General features: G+C 44.0%; 1 protein-coding gene across 4 annotated transcripts in view; it reads right to left on the reverse strand.

The window, feature by feature from the left end:
- LOC146796902 (uncharacterized) overlaps positions 1–20,466 on the reverse strand; it is a 59,989-nt gene extending 39,523 nt beyond the window's left edge. The window contains exon 1 of one of the 4 annotated variants that reach the window (XM_085630256.1): positions 20,444–20,466. The gene's annotated coding sequence lies outside the window, so the exon portion shown is untranslated. Of the gene's footprint in view, positions 1–18,777; positions 18,800–19,597; positions 19,763–20,142; positions 20,246–20,443 lie in introns of those variants that run through there. The other 3 variants (XM_085630254.1, XM_085630255.1, XM_085630257.1) reach the window with 3 other exon arrangements.
- Positions 20,467–22,595: the final 2,129 nt, after the last annotated feature.

The following is a 22,595-nucleotide window of genomic DNA, read 5'->3' on the forward strand; positions in this document are numbered from 1 at the left end:
GCACAAGTATGAGCTGGCATCATCCACAGTGTTGATTCTGCAGTCTATGCTCTCCCTGCACTCGCCATGTCTTCATCAAAAGGACTGCACCCCATCAGCTCAACCCTGGCTCCAAACCCAAATGACTATCATAGCCACCTACCCGGGACCCTGGGAATATGCCACAGTACTCCACTCCCAAAGAAACCCATGACAGACCTAACGCTAGACTGCTACTGGCCTATCTTCTTACTAAAACCCTACCCAGCAAAAGTGACTGGAAAGATGATAAACTACCCACCTTGACAAGAACCACGTCCTTGATACCACTCAGCCCAGATTCTGTCTCCACCACCGTACAGTGACAACCCTCTTTGCCACTTGCGACCACATCCTGATCATGGGCAGAATTGACACCACAGCCCTCACCCTAATTGACCTTTCTGCAGCCTTCGACACTGTCTCCCACCCCATACTTTTCCAACTACTGTATGAAGCGGACAATAAATGACCTGCTGTTTGCTATATTTGCTCCTTCCAGACAGGCCACACCCAGTCGATCAGCTTGGCCCCCGTTACCTCACACACTGTCAACTTCATTCATGGAGTTTCACAAGGATCATCCCTCTGCCACACCCTGCCCAATTAGTCTGCGCCCAGGACTTAGAGACTGTAACCTTTTTTCGGCAGGACTGACATGGTCCCTGTATCTGGCCCAAACTCTTGTGGTCGGTCTTAATTTATTACTTGGTCTAAGTCTAGCGACCAGATACCAACATTTAGAGCTTTGTTTCTTGGTACAATTTTCACTTAAACTTTTCCAATTGTATTTCTTTAAGTCTACAGAATGGATTTTTGTCATTTTGTTCTCATTTCGTTTACTAATACTTGCTCCATTTTGGGAATTGGTGTGGGGGTATCGTGCGTTTTGTTTTCACTTTATTACTGTTTGTGTGCTGCATAAACACTTAACCCAGGCTTCTAAATTAAGCCTGACTTCTTTAGTTCCAAGCTACTACAGGGTTCAGCACAGGTTAATTTAGGGACTTTTGTGGTTCAACGCGATCATAAATGTGGTTGTTGCTTGAGGAGGGCATTTTCATCAGAACCTACCCCATTATGAATGCAGTGCTGTGGGCAATGTGGAACCAGGAAACCTTTTTATTCCCAGCATGCCTGTTGAAAATGTGTATGCTCAGGGTCAAACATATTTTCAACATATAACTCTGCTGCCATTTGCTTTAGTATTGCATGGGGGGGGGGGGTGAGTGGGGATACTACCATAGAGTTGAAGTGTATTGCTAGCTCTCCTGTGGCTGGAAGCTGGAGACAGAGTTACTGTATGCACTCAGAGCAGCTCATATTACAAAACACAATTAAAAAAATTTTTGAAAAATAAACTTTGACCTTTTGCTGTCTAATCTGCAGGAAGAATTACTTCAGATGGAAAACATGTGTATAGTGCTCAAAAACTGAAGCTGATAAACAGGTCATTAAATATGCCTTCCGTATAATATGCTCACAAAAAAAGATGCACGGCGTGTGTGTATTTGAGATAGATGCTTTAAGAATGTGAAAAACCTGATGTAAAATAAACCGATACATAAAGCGTGATATATGAGATGCCTTCGAAAACAAAACGCGGTTTGTGTGTGTGCGCGCATGTGTGCGATAGAGGATGAGTGGTCATACAAATGCATGAAGCTTGCTGTGCGAGCCGCATCGTATCCTACGTCGTGCTATGTCTGAAACAAAGAGAAATGTGGTAGCGGATTGCGAAATGCTCAGTGAAAATCAATATAGTGAAATTTGCAGAATGAAATGAGTTTGGGTGATGCTTGGCTACCTACCCAATCTATGGTCTTCTTTGGAGCCAGTACAGGCTTTAACTCATAGAATCATTTGTGCCTTCCTAGTGTCAGAGAGCTATTTTTTTTTTTAATGCACCTCAAAGTTTACCGGTCCCGGAAAGGTTTGCACTTGGTACAGTCCGAATGAGTTGTACTAAAGAAATTGCTTTTCAAAGAACTTTAAGCAATTGGGGGCGGGGGGGGGGGGGGGGTTGGTATAGCGTGAACTGGACCCAAAGTTATCAGAGCGCTTTACAGGAGTACCAATTGCATTTACGGGTGGACGCATTCATTTTGTTAGGCACGGGGAGATTAAGTGATTTGTCCAGAATCACAGGCTGTTTAGCAGTTTAGCATCCCCGCCGAGAATAGAACCCAGTTCCCCAGCTTTGAGGTCAAACAGTCTAGCTGTTAGGCCACATCCTCTGAGGGGCAAATTTTTAACTTTTGATACAACTTAGTACAGTAACCAAAGTGGTAAGCAAGAATAGAACAGCACCTTATCTACTAAGGTATGATGCAAGTTTTGTCGCTCCCAGCGCCGTCGAACATTTAGGTGCAATGTGCCAAGGCTCACAGCCATACACTTTATTACACGGGTGTGTGTGTGTGTGTGATGTCAAGTCAAGAATATGTTTTTGTTTTGGAAAGGTACCTTTCTCGCCAAAAACTATGCTTTAATGGAGTTCAATATTTTTCACACTTTATGTATGCTGTAAAGTTCTGTACATGCACAAATTTGTAAAAGTATTAGAGAAAAGAAACTGTGCTCATTCTTTATGCCAGTCTCAAGGTGGTGTAACTTTTTGGTACAAGTCCTATCTACCTTCTCTTTTAGTAAATAAGGCTTTGCATCAAAAAAACATGGATCATTGTATGAGAATTAGAGGTTGGAGAGTCACTGAAAGTAGGAGCCAGGCTCGAGCTTCAAGCCTGGCTCAGCTCAAGTTACTATTGGAACCTCAAGCCCGTAACGAGCTGAAGGTTGACTTGTGCCTGCCACACTCCCTCTACTCAGGATGTGGCATTATGGTCAGAGCTGCAGACTTTGGGGCAGACTGTGGGACTGGGGAACCAGGTGTGAGTTTTGGCATTGGCTCAACACCCAGTGATTCTGGGCCAATCACTTAATCTCGTTATGCCAATAAACAATGCAGGTGATCAGGTGTGATGTAACTGGTGTTCATATAAAGTGCTACAATACCTTGGGGTCGACTTTGCACTATATTCTAACAACTGTACAAAATCCACTAAAAGGTACAAACATAGGGAAAGACAAAGAGATATCCATTTACTGGCTCATTTGTGCAAAGTGAAACTGGAAAACTTGAATAAGTTGTGGCTTCCTCAAAATGTGCGCTTTAGGGCAGATATTATTACCCAAAACGTTTTCCTTCATCATCGCCTTTGGAAACTGTTATGATTGATACTGGTGGAATTTGTGGGTGCACTGTGGAATCTTCTCCATGTAATGGAGTGGAGTGATGCATGGTATGATGCGTCACTCATTCCAAGAGAGAAGAGACAAGGATTGAACGGTTGGTGCTGCTTTATGGATCTCGCTGTACCAGTGAATAAACCACCACTTCAACCTTAAGCGGATTCAGACCATTATTACACTGGCGATGAGGAGACTATGCCTGATCGGGGACAGGTAACACGGCAAAGCACCAATTCCCCTACGACGGTGACGTTCTCTAAGGAATTGGAACGTCTCTCCTTTGGAATCGGAGTGGCAGTGACTCGTGGTTGGCAGCGGAGGATCACACCACTTTCTGTGAGTTTGCTGGACAATTTTTTGAAGTATTAGTAACGGTTGAAAAAAAAAAAGAAAGAACCGTTAATCTTCACACGCCGGTCTTCGCGTGCTGCTGCTGTTTGTTCGTATCGTCTGGAACGCATGTCTTGAAACGCACGCTCCTGCACGCCTCGTCATTCCGTAGCACCACAGTGTCAAGTGTTACCCTGGCAATGCCACAACGCTCCTGCGTGCCTCGTCATTCCGTAACACCAGTGTCGAGTGTTACCCTAGCAACAGCACAAGCGGAGATACGAACAAAGAGTTTTTTGTGAAAATAAAACTTTAAGCAGAAATGGACACGTAGTAAAACATTGCTGGGGGATGTCAACAACGAACTTTTGTGTATTTGCACTGACGGTTGGTATATTATACATGTGAAAACACGAGGAACAATTGCAGCAGTCATGCTTATAGATGGTGTTTTATAAGGAACAGATGCACATCATTTTTTCCATAACATTATTCTGACTGTTTTCTAGAGTTGCTTAAAAATGGCATTAGCCTCGTCCTCTAGCATGTCACAGCCTCCGCCCTTTTTGTCAGAAGAGGGTGATACCATTCTTCCCTGGAAGAGGTGGAAGAATCTTTTTGATTCCTATATAGTGGCCATTGGTGGAGAGAAGTTTTCGGCTGTCAGGAAACAAGCTATCCTTCTTCATAACTTGGGCGTGGAGGGAAGAAATACTTATGACAGCATGGACATCATCCCAGTGGGTGATGGTGATGGATCTCCTGGTGATGTATATGAGATGTCTCTGATTATGCTGGAGAAGTATTTTGGTCCCCGTATCAATGTAGTCCTAGAGAGACATACATTTTTCACTAGGATCCAGGGTCCTGTAGAACGTGTAGGCAGCTATGTGGCAGCCTTGAAAACTCTCGCGCGCACGTGTGAGTTTGGTGATCTCTCGGATTTGCTAGTGAGAGACCAATTAGTGAGGTGCACTAACAGCGTTCAAGTCCAGGAGAAACTTTTATCGAAAAATCCTTCTTTAGTTGAAGCTGTGGCCATTGTGGAGGGTATGGAGAACACTTCCAAGTGGGTTAAGGAAATCAGGAAGAACAAAGAAGAAAAAGATCAGAAACCTAGTGAGGTGCATGCCATAGAGGAAGAAGAAAACTTTGAGACTTGCAACAGTTTGGCGAAGGTTTCTGTTTCTAATAATAGCAAGACTGTTGAAAAGGACACGTGCATGCGTGCTTCTTCGAGGGGGGCTCAAAGCAGGGTGGAACGTGACATTCATCCCGCTGTAGGGAGTAGTAATTCTCTTGACAAGGCTGCATCTACTGGTACTAAACCAAAATGCATGAGGTGTGGAAGTTTTTCACATTTCTCTAATTACACACATTGTTTTGCCAGGGAGGAGGTGTGTAACAAGTGTGGTGTTAAGGGGCATTACGCTAGAGTCTGCAGAGCTTCTGACAAAGCTCGTAACCCTCAGAAAAATTTGGATGTAGTACGCACCATCCTTTTGAGCGTTAGAGCTGATGATGGGAAAATAGATGCTGATAGTATAACAATGCCAGAGTGTAAAATTATGGTTGATGGGTTTGATTTTTCTGTTTTGGCTGATTCTGGTTCACCTTTTACCAGGATTGGTAATAAGCAGTGGGATGAGTGTGTAGGTCTTGACAATGTGATCTTGTCGAGACCAGATATCAATCCTGTCAGCTATGGGGGTTTCAAAATCAATGTCCTAGGTTATATTCAAGCATCTATCCAATTTAAAGACAGAAGTACCATGGGTAAAGTTTATGTGGCTGAAAGAAGAGACAATTTGCTTGGATGGAGACATCAACGTGACCTTGGCATCATGCTTAACCCTTGTGCTAAAAATCCTGAAGATCAAGTTATGTTGGTAGATTCTTGGGATTCAAGCTGTGAATGCTTTGAGAAGTTACCCGAGGTATTTTCAGATACCCTGGGTTGTCTTAAGGGGTTTGAACATCGCATTGTCCATAAAAAAAAAGCTATCCCTTTTGTGCACAAGGTAAGGAGGGTACCAAACATGATGGTTGAACCACTCAAGGTTGAGTTACAGAGATTGCTTAAGTTAGGAGTTATTGAGGAGATCGAAGATTCGGAGTGGCTTGCCCCCATTGTTCTTGCCCCTAAGGATGGGGGGGCAAGTGTCAGAATGTGTGTGGACTTGAGAGGGTTGAACGAATGGATTTGGGTGGATCGCCAACCATTGCCCAATATAGCCGAGTCTCTTAGTGTTCTTTCTGGGGCTAAAATTTTTAGCGTGTTGGATTTATCCTCGGCTTACCATCAGGTCATGCTGCATAAGGACTCAAAACATCTCACATCTTTTGTGACACCTATGGGGGCTTACCGTTTTTTGCGAATGCCCTTTGGGTTGGCGTCTGCTGCAGCGTGCTTCCAGAGGGTCATGAAGATGGTGTTAGGGAAAGTACCTAATGTAATGTTCTTTCAAGATGATATCTTGATATATGGGAAAGATGAAAGAGAACATTGTACAACCCTTTACGTGGTGTTGGAGAAATTGAGGGATGCGGGACTCACAGTTAAGAAACAAAAGTGCCATGTAGGAGTGAGTTCAGTATCGTATTTGGGTCATGTAATCTCTGGAAAGGGCATACAACCTAAGTTGGAGCTAGCAGAGAGTGTAGTGAAAGCTCCTGTTCCTCAAGACAAGGACCAGGTGAGGTTGTTTTTGGGACTCGCTGAGTTTTACTCAAAATTTATACATGGGTTTGCAAGTGTTGCTGAGCCGATCAGAGTCCTGCTTAAAAAGGGGACACAGTTTACATGGTCTGACGAGTGTCAAAAAGCTTTTGATTGCATAAAGGCTGGAATAGGTAAGATGCCTACTCTAGGACATTTCGATGTTAATCGCAAGACTATTCTGACAACTGATGCCAGTCTTAAAGGGTTAGGGGCTGTGCTTTCACAGGTTGTAGATGGGGAGGACAGGGCAATTGCTTTTGCCTCTAGAGCTCTTAAGGATGCGGAAGCCAACTATTCTTGTATTGAGAGGGAAGCCTTGAGTGTGTTCTGGGCTGTACAACATTTCAAGTTTTACCTTTGGGGAATTCCTTTTATGGTTCGAACGGATCATCGTCCCTTGGTGCAAATTTTTTCATGCAGGCATAATGAGAACATTACACCCAGACTCAAACGCTGGAGTGAAGGTCTTCAGGAATTTAACTTTGTTGTTAGGTATATTCCTGGTATGAACAACAAATCTGCGGATTGCCTTTCTCGTCTGCCAGTTGGACAATCCACAGATTGCAGTGAAGTTGAGTGTATATCTTGGATAGCTGAGCCTGCCTTTTCATCTGAAGAGTGGTTGGAGGGTGTAAGTAGTGACAAGGATTTTGTTTTCCTTAAAAGGTGGGTGAGTCATGGATGGCCTGATTACAGGGATTTGGATCAAGATATGAAATCCTATTGGGCTGTGAAGGAAGAGTTGTCGTTTTGTTGTGATAACCTCATGAGAGGCGATAGAGTGATTCCTCCTAGTGTGTTTAGAGACAAAATAATCAATCTTGCTCATGAGGGGCATTTGGGCAGAAGTCTGACGAAGGCTCGGGTGAGGGAAACGTATTGGTGGCCTGGTATTGATCGGATGATTGAGGGTGTGGTTAAAGATTGTACGTCTTGTGCTTCCAATGACAAGTCTCACATTCCTAGCAATGCTCCTTTGTCCCCTGTGTAAGTTCCTGACAAAGTGTGGTCGAAATTAGACCTGGACATTTTTGGGCCGTTTGAACTTTTACCTTCCTATGAAAGGTTTGTTCTGGTCCTTGTGGATTACATTTCTAAGTGGGTGGTCACCAAATGTGTGTCAGTGGCCAATACTAGGACGGTTATTGATTTCCTTAAGGATGTCTGTGTCTGAAGGGGTTCCTATGTTTTTAGTCACTGATAATGGAGTGCAGTTTGTTTCCCATGAAATGTGCAGCTTTCTAAAAGACTTTAACATTGTCCATCAGAAGACAGCCTTATATTCGCCTCAGGCCAATGGGTTAGCTGAGAGGATGAACAGAGTGGTCAAGGGCTGTGCTCAACGGGCCCTTGAATCGAGGATACCTTTTAGCACTGTTTTGAGAGATACTTGGTGGGCTCATCGCACCACACCTAATGCTGTTACTTTAAGGTCTCCTTTTGAAGTTTTGAGAGGGAGGAAAGCTTCTTCCAAATTAAATCCTGGTTGGCTACCTTCTAGTTTTGGTAAGAAGATGTCTGCTGAAACTAGACGAGCTAGGATTTCTGACTATCAGGACAAGTACAAGTCTAGTTATAATTCCAGAATGAATGTTAGATACAAGAAATGGTGTGTTGGTGACCATGTGCTGGTGAAGAACCCTAGACATACTTTCAAGGGTAGAACGGGTTTTCTGGGTCCCTTTACCATTGTAGCCATCAAGAAGAATGTGGTAAAGGTTAACACGGGCTGCTGGTGGAGTATGTCTAGGCTGGTCAGGCACACTGGTGGTTTCCAGAATGTAGAGAGTTCTGGACCTTCCTTGTTGGGTGGAAATCATTCTAATGAGGAAGATATTGTGGATGGAAAGGAATCTGATCAGTATCCTTCCAGGTGCAGGTGGGTGCCTGTTGGGATGAAGGACTATGTATTGTATTAATGTTATTTTTTTTAGTTGGGTACCATACTAGTGCTTACATTTATTTTGAATGTTTATTTGATGCTGTTTTCTTATTAGTTGTTCCTTATGAGGTTGTTTTATGCTTTCTTTGGAATAGTTTTTAATGTTTTATGCATTTCTTTTCTTTGGGCGGGAAGGGGATGTGTTATGATTGATACTGGTGGAATTGTGGGTGCACTGTGGAATCTTCTCCATGTAATGGAATGGAGTGATGCATGGTATGATGCGTCACTCATTCCAAGAGAGAAGAGACAAGGATTGAACGGTTGGTGCCGTTTTATGGATCTCGCTGTACCAGTGAATAAACCACCACTTCAACCTTAAGCGGATTCAGACCATTATTACAGAAACCCATTGAAATGAGGGAGTTAAGATGACCAGCGGTAGAAAAGGATCACTTTTAACAAGTACACCTCAGTGAAGTGCTATAGTGTTCAATGTTAATATGATAGCTTCCACATCATTAACAAATTTTGGGATTTTGAGGAGAATTTATCATATTTTATGCAACATTTGTTGTACGATTTACATAGCAAATATTTTCAGGGCTTAGCTAAGATCAGAACCAGACCCTTGGCTCGGCTCTCCCGGTTATTGGGAATGCCCTTGTACAACCCATGGAACGTACCCTTGCTGAAAAGTAGTGCTTAGCTGTAATTTGCTGCATGTTAGGTAACTTTCCAATGCAAATCAAGAAATTTGAGTTGTGCTGAGAGTAAATTCCATTTTTTTTTTTTTTTTTTTTTTTTTTTTTTACACACAAATCTGGTGGAAAAAAGTTAGTACATTTTTCCTTGAATTTTTCTGCACATTTTCTTGTAGTCTGTCTTATACTGCGCATAGCCTGCAATACATTTTTAAATTGTCAAACCTCCACATTGCTTTCACTAGTACAGTGCATCAAGGTACATTGTAGGTCTATAAACACAAGTCACTAGCTCCAAGGGCATCAACCAGTATACATAGAGATATCTGAAGTAATTATATTAACCTAGAGGTGGGTGAGCCACTGAAAGCTCGAGCAGGTCTAGAGCCTGAAGCCTGGCCCTGGCTCAGGTCAAGGTACTGTTGGAACCTCAAGCCCAGTTTTCCTGTGGCTTCTGCCTGCCACCCTCATGCACAAAAAGCTAAAAACAAAACATTAATATTGGAGGTAAGAATGAGAGACCAATAAATACCAACGTAGTTGCTCATATCTACAACGTGAAACCAGAAAACCTGCATTTATCATTACTTCCCCGCTTAACCAAATTGTGTTATCTTAGGCAAATATGTCGTTTTACCTATCTTCCTTTACCTTCACTATTGTATATGAAAGCATCTTCTAATACACGAGTTCAGAGTACCAACTGTACACAACCTATTTTCTTTCATTTAACAGACTATAATGTTACTCTATTAATAAGATTGTGGGTTGCATAAAGGATTCACATGACAATTGTCTGGCCAGGAATGTCTCTAAGCTCGTGTTTAAAAACTAACACTTTTAATAAATACTTCTCAGTGCAGAGCTATAATGGCACATGTTAATGTCAAAACGTCCACATCTTAGAGAAATACATCGGTTTGAAATTTGAAGAGATAGTATCATACTTTAAGTGATGCTTGGTGTAGGATTTTCATGGCTTGGCTCGTGCACGGACTCTAAGAGCTAAGCCAGACCTTTGGCTCGGCTCGCCCTGTTCATTTGCTGGCTCACCCACCTCCATATTAATCAACTGAGTTTTACTCTCCAAACAATGGATTTCCCATAGATTAGGTAGGACCAAATTATGGGACAGCATTGACTACCTTATGAAGCAGTAAAAATCACATTGTGCTGTATAAATTGATGGGTTTTGTGATGTTATTACTTCATTGTATTGACAATTTTACCAATCCTAACAGTATAAGCAAAGGTTTCACCTCATTAGTACCCGTTTAATGTCTGTAATTTGCATATATGTTGTATGTGGTGATCTCAGCTGTGCATGTACCATGTGGTTTTGCTGCTCTTATGCAAGAGTTTGAGGTGAAAAGGAGTGAGAGGTTGTTCTAGACTGATTGTATTGTATGGAAAGATAGAGGTGTGTGTGCCTTGTGGCCTATGTTTGGACTATTTTGGTGTGAAACGAAGGTACCAGCCTCAGAGATGCAAACCCAGTGCTTCAAGTACTTAAAAGGCCCTTAACTTCAGCCAATCGCCCTCAAAGCAGCTTCTGTAGAAGGAAAATGGGACATGCACTTACAGTGCAACAGGGTCTGCAGCACCCACAGTACACTTTTCTAAACACAAAAACTACCCGAGAATGAGAAGAGCGGTTAGACATGGAGGGCTGGGACATTAAATAAATCACTTATTGAACCCGAAGACAGAATATTACTTTTTTCATTAAAAGTTCTGTTTAAATAGTGTCTTATGAATGGTTTCAAGGCTCTAAGAAAGAAAGAAAAAACAAATAAAACGTATATTCGGTCACAAATATTTATGTTACAGCTTCTTGGGACTCACAAGGGTTAGGAAACCGCTATAGAAATGCCAATATAATAATGTACCTGTCTTGCTCATTTATATTTTAAAGGAAACTTGCATAACCTCTCCTTTGTAGTAGTTAAAAGTGTGACATGGTACTACTGCAGTGTATTGGTCAATGGAGAGAGCTATGCTAATGGGGCCATTCATCCCTGCTTATCTGCCCCCACCAAGGCTTTAGTTGACATCGTGTAAATTGGCTGAAGAGAGAGGGTGGGGGAAGGGGGTTCTCAAGAAGCAATTAAAAAAAAGCCTCCTCTACTTTGATAGGCCTTTGAATGAATGTGTACTACCAGAGCCCAGCACTCACAACAGATAAGAAAACTGTCAAAGCTGAAGTAGCCCAGCACAATGGGCAGGAGCTCTGAAGTCCTTTTAGTGCATTGGGAAAATAGGCATGCTGAATTGGTCAGCAGCCTGTTTAAAACTTCACTTTGTTTTTCTGTTCCCATGCTTTTAATGGACTGAAAAACAAATGAAGTTTAAATAGGGACTGCATCACTGTCTCTTTTTAAACTTTAGAGTTGTTTATACCGCACGTCCCACCCCTAACCTTTGTCCCATGCCCCCCTCAATCTCCAAAATCCCCAACAGCCTGCCGCTGCCTTCTCCTTCAGTGAGAAGGGATACCAAGGCAAAGCCAGGAACCCAAAGCGGCGCCTTGGCAATTTTTTTCTGACATGCCCCCACCCCGACCCGCTCATGAACAAAATCCCGCACACAGCTTTTGTTACTGGGGGCTGATATTGCAGCATCTCTGCAAAACCAGCCCCGCCCTTCCTAGCACCTGGGCAAACGCCAGATGCCCGCTACAGCCAGGGGCCCTGGGCAAAGCCTGTGAAGGGAACCAAAGAGCAAGCTAAAGGATAGCATGCATCGCTTACCCCGGCTACCCTCAGGTAACACCCACACGGAGGTCACTCGTTTAGACACCCTTTTTTGACACTTTACAAATATCTGCAAAAACATTTTCACAAAAGAAAATCCCACAAAAGGAAATCCCTCAAAAACACACACAACTTTTCAAAACTCCAAAAATGATCAAAAGGGAGCCATAAATTCCACAACTTGAGTGTGACTGGCAGGCCAGTGTCTGCAGCAGGCCTCATTTCACCGAGAGTCATTACATATACCAGTAGGGTGACAGACCATCTGAAAATGTCACGGACCGTCCGTAATTTGAACTACACTTCCGTCGTCCAGGATGATCCCTTTTACGGACGCCTTTGGTCTGTAATTTTGGGCATTGGGAAACAGCACTGTTCCCCTGTGAGTAGCCTCTGCTCCCTGATGGGGCTGCCTCGCACTCATCCTCTGAGCACAAGGCAGCTGCACTGCTCTCAGTGTAATGCTGTATGCCGGCTGATTGTCACATACAGTATGACTATAGAATGGTCTGGGCTGTAATTGCATGTGGTTGGCCTCCTCCAGCCTTGGTCTAGGGCCGTGCATTCTGTCTTAACAGTACATAAAGAAAAAGTTGAACCTCACCAGATAGAAGAGATGTACAGTATCCAGTTCATGAAAAGTAGCCAGCGAAAGAAGTTAAAAATAAGTGGTTATAGTTCTTTCACAGTCTCATTTTAGAACTGAAGCATTTTCAATATTATTGACAATGAATCACTAGTTGATGCTTTTTTATTTTATGCAACAATCATTGACAAAGCCAATAGTCCTGGCTTGTTGTAGGTGTAATGTATTTATATATCTGGATGCAATAACAGAATACGAGTCGGGCAGCACACTACGCTAAGCACATATTTTTAGCTCATGTGTTTTAAGCCATACCCTTAATTACATCGGACACGCCATTTGGACAGAGCCCCAAATTTTGTCAGCCCACTTAAAGCCCTGGAAATACCACCATGTCACAGTCACCTCATGTCCTCCTGGCACTGTGCATCATGCATGACTCATGACTTCCACGTTTTCAGATTGCCTATGTGCAGGGGCATGGTGAACCCTACCCTGCCCAACCCCTTGCTTTAGGAACTCCAGCAGGGGTGAAATTCTTGATAGGCCTCTTCTGTCACAGTCTGCGGACAAAGGCTCAGCTCATAATTAATGTGAAAAGGTGTGCGAGTGAGTAAGTGAAGGAATGGGTGAATGGCTGGATGATGAGAGAAAGGGTGGATGGATGAGTGGAAGAATGGATGAGAGAACAGGTAAATAAATGGAAGTATGGGTAGAATGGTGGATGTATGGGTGGATGGCAGATGTATGGTTAAAAGGGTGGATGGATGGGTAAAAGGGTGGATGGGAGAGTGAAAGGGTGGATAATGGGCGAGTGAATGGGTGGCTATATGAGTGAAATGATGGATGAATTGATAAGTAAAAGGGTGAATGGATGGACAAATGAGTGAAAGGGTGGATGTAAGGATGGATGAGTGGAAGGGAGGATGGCTGAATGAGAGAAAATGATGGATGGATGAGTGAAAGGATGGATGCGTGATAGGGTCAATGGATGGATTAATGTGTGGATGAGTAGATGGATGGGTTGATGAGTGAAGGGATGGCTAAGTGAAAGGGGGATGAGAGAGAAAGGGTGGACGAATGAGTGAAAGTATGGATGGATGATTGACAGGATGGATGGGCAAAAGGGTGTATGGATGAGTGAAAAGAAGGATGTAAGGATGGATGAGTGAAAGAATGCATAGATTAATGAAAGGGAGGGTGAAGAGCTGGAAGAAAGGATGGATGAGTGAAATGTGAATGGATGGATATACAAGTGAAAGGTCGGCTGGATGGGTGAAAGGGTAAATAGTTGGATGGATGAGTGAAGGGGTGGATAAGTGAAAGGATGGATGGGGTGAAAGGGTGGATGGATGAATGATATGATGGATAGGTTTGGATATGGTTGGCCACACAGATGGAAGAACAGAATGAATGGTAAAGACTGAATGATAGATGAAGGAATGAATGGAGTTCCCACACCCCCCGTTGATGTCAGGCAGCAAGCATGGGATTCTGGCTTGGAATACTCCTTCTGCCTGCCATACATCAGAATCTAATTCCTTGTATGGCACCGTGGTACCACAAGAGACGTTGTGCCGCTGGGCGTCACTGTTCCGATGCCACCAGGAAACAGCGTGAGCAGTCCTCTACCTGCACAGAGGCCATGAGAGATGCATGAGGGCATGACTCATTGCAACCCTTCTGTGGGGAAAGATGGGCAAGACAACATAACCTGCACTTGCAGACAACAGCACCGATGTTGCTAGAGTCCCTTCCACTACAATTTTTATTTCTTTTAAAACTGTGCACCACTAAGAATATAGCACCCGGGGCAACTGCCCCTGTGGCCCTGCCCAAGTTACACCACTGCCTACCAGTATGGATGACATCTGACTATTACACCTTGTAGCACCCAATGTCTTAAGTAACATTTCCTATACATTGACTTTCACATTTATGAGTCATCATCTCTATAATATGTGTGTGATGTAACGCTCTCCAACACACTGGCATACATACTTTGGATGAGTAGCACTATAAAATAAATTAAATACACATGAGAGAGGGTCTATGTGAAGATGAGGGGCCCCATTGGAGGGTGGTAGCAAGGCCCGACTGGCCATACCCGCATCGGGCGTTTCCCTGTGAGGCTGGAAGTGTGGGGGGGGAAGTTTTGTTACTGGGGGCTGGCACTAAAGTTCCTTGTCTATCCAGCAGTTTTCAGGCAACAATAAAAGTGTCACAATAACTTTGGTGACTGATGTACCTGCAGGAAAGAGTTAGGAGTTTTGTTTAGTGGCAGTTTTGAATCATAAGTTAGCACAGAGGGTTAATATGCCTGCTGCAAAGAATGTGTATCCTGCATATCAAAACAGTATTTTATGTGAGAGCTCAGTGAGTTACTGCTTTTGTCACTGAGATTCTTTTGTTACTGTGCAGTTCATAAGTTACATACGTAATCTAGCAAAGTGAGCTAAGAACTGCCATCAAAGAGCTGCCTGGTATAGGTTACAAACTTATGTTTTCTTCTCAGTTTTTCATTATCCTGATGTTGCTAAAAAAAAATTTTTTAAAAAAGAGAAGGTTTGTTTGGGTAGTAATGCATTCTTATCATTAAAGTAAATGCTAAACTACTGTGTATGTTCTGAATCCTGAGTTCCTGCTTCTTCAGACCAACCACTCTTACAAAATGCCTACCAGTATGGGTGACGTGCATCTTACACCTTGTAGCCTCCTTTGCCTTATGTAACCTTTTCTTCACACATGTATGATTCATTGTCTTGGTTTGTGTGTGTGATGTAGTGTCTGGCACCATACAATGGTATTAGAGGCTCTATAAAACAAATAAAATACATGTGAGAGAGGCACTGTTGATGATAGTGAGGGAATCATTAAAGAGCCCCATCAAAGATTGTTGTATTCTGGTGACCTGTAAAGACATAATTTACTATGCTTCTGATACAATTAATATACAATGACAAATATGTTGAGGGTTGGAAGCCAAAGGCTTTCCACCCTAAGGCTGTGAGTTTGTAACTCACAACTTTTAAATATCTGCAAATGATGTTTCAAAACATATCAGCTGTTAGGAAACCACAAATGGACCACTTGTGTCTAATTCAGAAGTGTGCTGGAAACAGTTTTAACTGGATCAAAACAATCAAGACACTTTACTTGGTGATGTTCAAACGATACATGTTTGCTGTAGGAAAGTGCCCCTTTTTTGCATGGTTGCTCCGCTTTTTGCCAAACTTATGCTGTACTTTCACAGAGTGTGCCCTGGGTTCCTGCCAACCAAGTGCCCAAGGCCTATGATCGTTCCCTAAACTGTACTGTTGCAAAACCCAAATGATAACTCTCTGGCCACATGCAAGTCCCTTGTAAAAGGTACCATAGGTACCAAGGGCACTGTGACCAGGGAAGGCCTCTAAGGGCTACAGCACTTATCGTGCCACTCTTAGAGGCACTCTACCTTTACACGCACACACAGCCATTGCAGGCTGCGTGTTTTGGTGCAGAACAAAGTTAAGAGTCGACATGGCACACATTCCTGTGTGTCATGCAAACACACCACTGCCCTGGCATAGGTAAGCCCCACCTCTAGCTGGGTGCACTATACCAGAGGTGAGGGTACAGGTGCATGAGCCATACAGAGGCTAAGTTTATTCTTAGACATTGTAAGTGCAGTAATGGCATAAAAAGTATATGGTCCGGGAGTTTGTCATTACTAACTCCACGTCACCATAATGGCTTTACTGAAAACTGGGAATTTTGGTATCAAACTTTTCAGCACAGTGTGGGATTTAATGAAAAATGCACTCAGAGGGCATCTTAGAGATGACCCCTAAAAAAAAAAAAAAAACTCTAGTGTCCTGGCTGAGTGGATGCTTGCCAGCTGTCACCATCAGACATGTTTCTGGGCCCCTGGGTCGAGAGCCTGCCACTCCTGGGGTCCTGAAACAAAGCACATCCTGGGACGAGGTGCCAAGCCTCTTCCCCCAGGATGGGCAGGGTCTACAAAGAGGAAGCTTCGATGGCTTGCCGCCTTTGTGAGCTACCCCAGCCATTTACTGCTCCCAGCAACTGGCCCCCACCGGTTCTGACCCCACTTTGGATGGGAGAATCATGGGAAAACCAAGTTAGGAGTGCCTACCCCACCCCTCAGGTGGGGCAGGCGTGGTGAAGCACAACGCTCAGTCCCCACCATCTTTCAGAGGGGGGACCCAGACAACCAGGGGGAGGCTTATGCCCCCCTCCCACTAGAGGAAGGCATAATAGAGGGTGTACCCACCCCCTAGGAAAGGACCCATTGGTCCCAACCTGTACTTACCTGTAGCGCCCCTAAATTTAGTATTTATGGGCAACCCTGAAACTTGCCTCTTCAGAAAAGAAGAAACAAGAAGTAACGAAGAGCCGTGCTGAAGAAGGAGGAGGAGGACACCAACTGACTTGGCCCCATCCCTACCGGCCTGTCCCAACCTCGACCGACTACAGCAAAATCCTGGTGTGTCCTGCAGCCAGCAGTGACCAAGAACCCGAAGTACCTGCCCTGCCTTCCCAGACTGTCTCCCATGAGCACCGGATTTACCCACCATCAAACTCTGGCTCCAGCCAAATCCGCAAGTCTGACCACTCTGCAACTGACGCCCAGAGCCAGAGTTCAAGTGGCCCAACACCACAAGGAGATCTCCCCAGCAATCCTGACCTGGGATCTGGTGATTGCTGACCTGTCCCAAGTCTCCAATTGACACCTGCAGCCCCTTTCTGGAGGATACCCCACGACCAAAGCCAGTAAGAAAAGCCCGAAACCAAAAGACACCTCTGCACCAGACGCCCCGTGGCCTTGGGTGGCCCAACCGACAGTGTCCCAGCATCCCAACTTACTTCTCCAACTGCTGGTCACCGCCAGAAGATCTTTGTCCCCGAGCCAGCAGTGTTTGTTGCAACTGGAGCATCCCCAATGAAATCAACAGGGCACCCAACGCCAACACAGTACCCTGCACTCGGCCGCCCCGGTGGGTGCACCTTGTTTGCTAAATCAGATCCCCCTTTGTCCTGAGCCTAACACCAGGAGCTTTGATCCCACAACCTGTGGCCTGCTCATCACCAACTGGAGGCCCCCTATTCTCCATTGGATAAAATTTAGCCTGTGCACACTGCACCCGGCCACCCTAGTGCCGCTGAGGGTGTTTTGAGAGTGCATCCTTAAATCCTGTGGGAACCCTGGTTCTAACCCCAGAAACCAACTTCCAAATCCAAGTAGTTACTGTTAAGTTGATAACATTGTTTTCTCCCATAGGACTTCTAAGTATGGAATTGCTTTTTATGAAACCTTGAAAAATTACAAATATACAAAATCTGAATTACTTACCTTTTGTCTACGAAATGTCCCAGTGTGATATTTAGGCATATCACACTGAATAGCAAAAGTAACTTAAAAAGTAATTCAAGAAGAAACGTGTAATCTACAAAGTAACTGAAAAGTAATTTTTACTGTTGACTTACCTGTAAATCAACCAACTGCATTTGAACCTGCACTCAACTGTAATTCACTGCATACATTTTGCATAGTATTATTTCACTTACCTGCACCAGGCCTTGCTTGGTTCTAGAAATAAAATAACTAAATATTTGTATACAAACAAATTGGTCTGAATTTGGTCTTTGAGTGCGAGACATCATTCCTTGCTTGAGTGTGTACAAGAAATGCTTAACACTACCCTCTGATCAAGCCTTATTGTTCGCCCACACTACCACAAATAGAGAGTAAGGTATTATCTACTTTTACCTCTGCCTACCTTTGCGGTTGCACTGGACTCTGTGCACACTGTACCTTACTTTGATATAGTGTATACAGTGCCAGCTTCATACATTTGAAGAAACTACATTTCCACACATCAGTATTTGTGTTCTGTATGGTTTTATCAGTAAATCTGCGTGTTGGCATTTTGCTTCCATTCAACGGAAAATGTTGTGTATGTAAAAGACAGTGCCTCCGTAGTTTACAGCTCACAGAAATGAAACCGCCCAAGCAGTATGCTATTACCAATATACAGGTAAAATAAGGAGGGCTGACATATGGCCAGCCACTGGCCAGGTCATTATATAGTGATGTCAACTCCTATCGAACCACTCTGACCCACAATAATACCAGAACGCTCGGCAGTGGGCAGCCAATCATAGCTCATGCAGGCTGGTCAATAACTCCCTTTTCCTGCTAAATGCTCTTCCCTCGCACAAGACGTGTCTGCTACGGGTATCACACATCACCAGCTGAACAGGAATGGAATGCTTGAAGCCATCTGACACATAAAGCTGGCCACTCTGAGGAATTTGTCCTGCATTTTGACCCTTTGTCCTGAATTTTGACACTCACCGTCCCGAATTTGCACCCATACCAGTTGGTCACCCTACCTACCAGCCCTTTCCACAGAAGGGAGGCCCGTGGCTTTTGAAGTTAGTTTTGGCGGTAAAGTTACTATTTACTAATAGACTGTATGGATAGCAGGGTTGCATTAGGACAATAGATTTAAAAGAAATGTACCCACCTTCGTTTAATGTGCCGCCATGTAAAATGACAACACTGGAACGTGGTGTCTCCAGGTCACACAGTAACTAACCTCAGACGTTTTGCACAGCAGTGTATTGGGCGTGCACTAACAAGAAATATTTTACTGCATTAAACAGGAGCCACGTTTACTACGCGCTACATATGCACTGCACTCAGTTTTGAGACACCTTAACATCTATAAGCTGCCAAGACGTAGTGCTTGGGAAGAGTCGGTTTAGCCTTAGTGAGCGGCACACGAGTCCGAGTTCCCGCGGTTCGCTCAGGGCAGTTAACGCAGCGGCGGAGAAAGACTGGTGCAGATATAATTTCTATTGATGGTTGATCTCAAGTTGTTCTGTTGCAGGGACGCGTAGGCGATGCAGAACTTTTTAACCGTTGCATTCTGGGCCTTGTAGTCCTTTCCCAATGAAAACTATATCAGAATACAAAGAAATTAGGAGTGGGTGAGGTACACATGCCCGCCACCTGGACACGTGGAAATGTAAAGTCGGAAAGACGGAGGAGGAGGGATGGCTTACAGTTTGTATACAAAAACGATTCTGTGCGTCAATGTAACGAGGCAGCTACTATACTGGACGAACATCGGTAAGGATGACTTTGGTTTTACTGATTAATATACACAACGATAATACACTTATAGACGTTTGCAGTGTTTAATTGGTAAAAGAAACACACACACACACCAAAAAAAAAACAGCTGTCTGTGACCAAAACTGGGCTTCGAAGCGCGCGGCCGGTGCAATTGAAAGTCGGTGCACCCAATCCAAAAGCTGCGCAGTTCTACATTCCCCTCATACCTCTTTAACCCACTTCCAGACAGCCCCTGCACGTTTTTCGCACTCTTACAGGTTCCTGCTTTCTCCCATAGTGACGGTTGTCCCTCTTGCTGTCAGAAACGTCTGATGAGTCAAGATGAGGGAGGGTGGCTACCACCGGCTCAAACGAAGCACTGGGTCAAGTTCGACCCAACCAATTCAATCTTGGCCCTCCTCTTAAATCCAGTCCACGGCGCCACTGATTTCCAAACCATAGCTTAAACGCTAAAAAAACACATATAACGACACGTTTTTCAAGACTAGCTAAAAATACGTCGGTTGATCCGAGCAAAGCAGTTGTGTAAATGAATACAAGTAGGAGGAATTGTGATGGGTTTGGGTCTATAAAAAACACTTTATGCTGACAATAAATACGTTGAAATGAAAATACGGGTATCTGAGGCACTTTTCCAATCAAACAAGTGGGAGAAGTAAATATTGTCAGGTCGCTCGTGTTTTAACGAACCCGTCTCATGCTTTCGTGTACTCAACTAAATGAAGCCGACTTTTGTGGCAAGTGCACTCACCCTGGCGCTCTCCCTCGACAAACACAGCCCCCCTCTCTCAGCAAGCAGATCACCGGGCGTATGTCTGCGTTTGTCCCATGCACTTCCCTCTTGACCATTAAGGTTCGTCTACCTGCACGTGTACCCAATCAGACCGTCCAAGTGCATAACACTACCAGTCCCAGAATGCAACACGGGTTAACAGAATGCTAGAAGACATATTCTTTTTCCTAAACGAGGGTTGGCTGGGCTATTAGTTTAGTGACCCCACGCCCAGTTCGCACGAACACAGTTCTTTCTTTCAGCCGCCAGCTATGCCGACCTGCTGTTGACTTCTGAAAGTAATATTCTCGCGGAGCGTCCAGGAGGAATTTTCTGGATGTGAAAGTGAACGCGGATAAGCCTGTGCTTCCAAGTCATCCCAGGGTTTGCCAGTATAAACAGCCCAGCTCCCACAGTCCAATGCTGCCGTCTGCCGAGGTAACACAAAAAATCCATCGCTGTGTGTATGAGGAAAACCACCCACCAGGTGACGCTAGAACCTCACACTTAAAGAGAGCATGCCTCCTTTCCATTCTCCCTGCTTCCGAGAACGCAGACTCTGCTCAGGTGTCAGATCGGTCTTGTTCCAGAGCTAGTGGAAGCCACTGAATGATGGAGGTATGGCTGTTGTTATGAAAGAGGTATGCACCAACATTGTAAGTGGTTTTTGGGAAAGGTGATGGTGTGACCAGGTATTATATGGGATAAAGTACCCCTTGGTGTACATGATAGGGATATTGCAAGTCTTCAGCCTCGTTCCTCTATATGGTTATGCAACTTCTTGGTGACTTGCAATAAATAGCCTCATAATTTACAGCAGGGGGTACTTTACACCTTACATTTACACCTCCTCCCCATGCAAATGATGTAGCAAAAATCTCATTTTAATTGTAAGGGTGCATCATGATCACGTGTAGAACGCATCTACGTATAATCATACAATTATAGTTAACATGGTGCGTTAGAATTGTGAAACATATTAGCATAATTATATGACGTGCTTTAGTTTATGGATCAATGTCATGGAGGATTAACGTAGAAAATAAATGCAACTAGCCGGAAACGTTAACACGAAGAACTCGTATTGTGTAACAGACACTTATATGTATATTGAATGTGATTATTCATTATGTCATTTCGCATGTACGTAAATGTACTAATTGAAATGCTACCAATGGTTATGCAATCGGATTGATGAAAAGAGACACGTCTTATGTTAGCTGAAGTCCTAGGCCTGAAATGCAAGTCCCTGGAAACTTCTCTTTAACGATTATTAGTTGCATTGCAGATTCTGTTTTTTCACTTTTCTATTGCAGGTGGAGAATGCATTCTTTAGGAAAAGTAATGTCTTTGTTTTAGTAAGCTAGGCAAATAGAGAAGTTACAAGCGTGTGCCTTGGGTCGATAAAGGAAGGCACATAAGAGAAGCATGGGAACCAAAGACAAACTGTATCAAGGAAGGTACACCATCGACATCGTGGAAGGTATTCCTTCAGAGCATCACCCAGAATGGATGGTGTGATCCGAACTGCACCATGGGAAGGTTACAGCTGAGTAACAGGTCGTTGAGTGGGGATAGTGCGCCACTCTTTTCTTGCCTTCAGAGGGAGAGCATCTTAGAAAGAGCTCTGTCTTCCGTAGCTTCATGCTACTTGACCCATTGATCGTGTGATCCGAACTGCACCATGGGAAGGTTCCAGCTGAGTAACAGGTCGTTGAGTGGGGATAGTGCAACACTCTTTTCTTGCCTTCAGAGGGAGAGCGTCTTAGAAAGAGCTCTGTCTTCCGTAGCTTCATGCTACTTGACCCACTGATCGTGGAGAGGTTTCTTAGGGAGACTCCACGTGCTGACACCTTTTACCCTTCTATCTGAAAATGCTAATTTAGGGATGACACTTTAGTGCTAGAGTAGGGATACATTTATGCTTTTCACTCACCAACCCTCGATTCAGGGAAACTCGGACTCGTGCTTCCTGATTTTCTGCATTCTACTTCTTGAATTAATTGTGTTGTTCTTGCTGCATTGTCTAAACTGGATGCGCAGATTTCTCTCTATGCTGATTCCTATCTACTTATGCACTCTTGTGTTGTGGTGTCTCTACGGTTAGTTGTTCTTTACCTTGTCATTCATTAAGTAACCTTAAGTAATTGTCAGTGGGTCATTAGGTAGCCAGGAGAGCTATTGGCTAATTGGTTGCTTCTCTAATGAATTTCCTCCCCTCACCACTTTCATGCTGCTAAAAAGAACCATCAGAGTTAGACTTGAGAACGCCCTAGAACTTATGGGCCCGCCCCTTTCACAAACATACAATCAATCAATCAATCAAATTGCATTTGTAAAGCGCAATACAGCACCCCTAGGAGCATATGGGTGCTGTGACTGCTTCCGTTTTTTGTGTGCATTTTCCTCCTTGCAAGTACATAACAGTGCTG

Source organism: Triturus cristatus, chromosome 10, assembly GCF_964204655.1.
Source record: "Triturus cristatus chromosome 10, aTriCri1.1, whole genome shotgun sequence".
Lineage (NCBI taxonomy): Eukaryota > Metazoa > Chordata > Amphibia > Caudata > Salamandridae > Triturus > Triturus cristatus.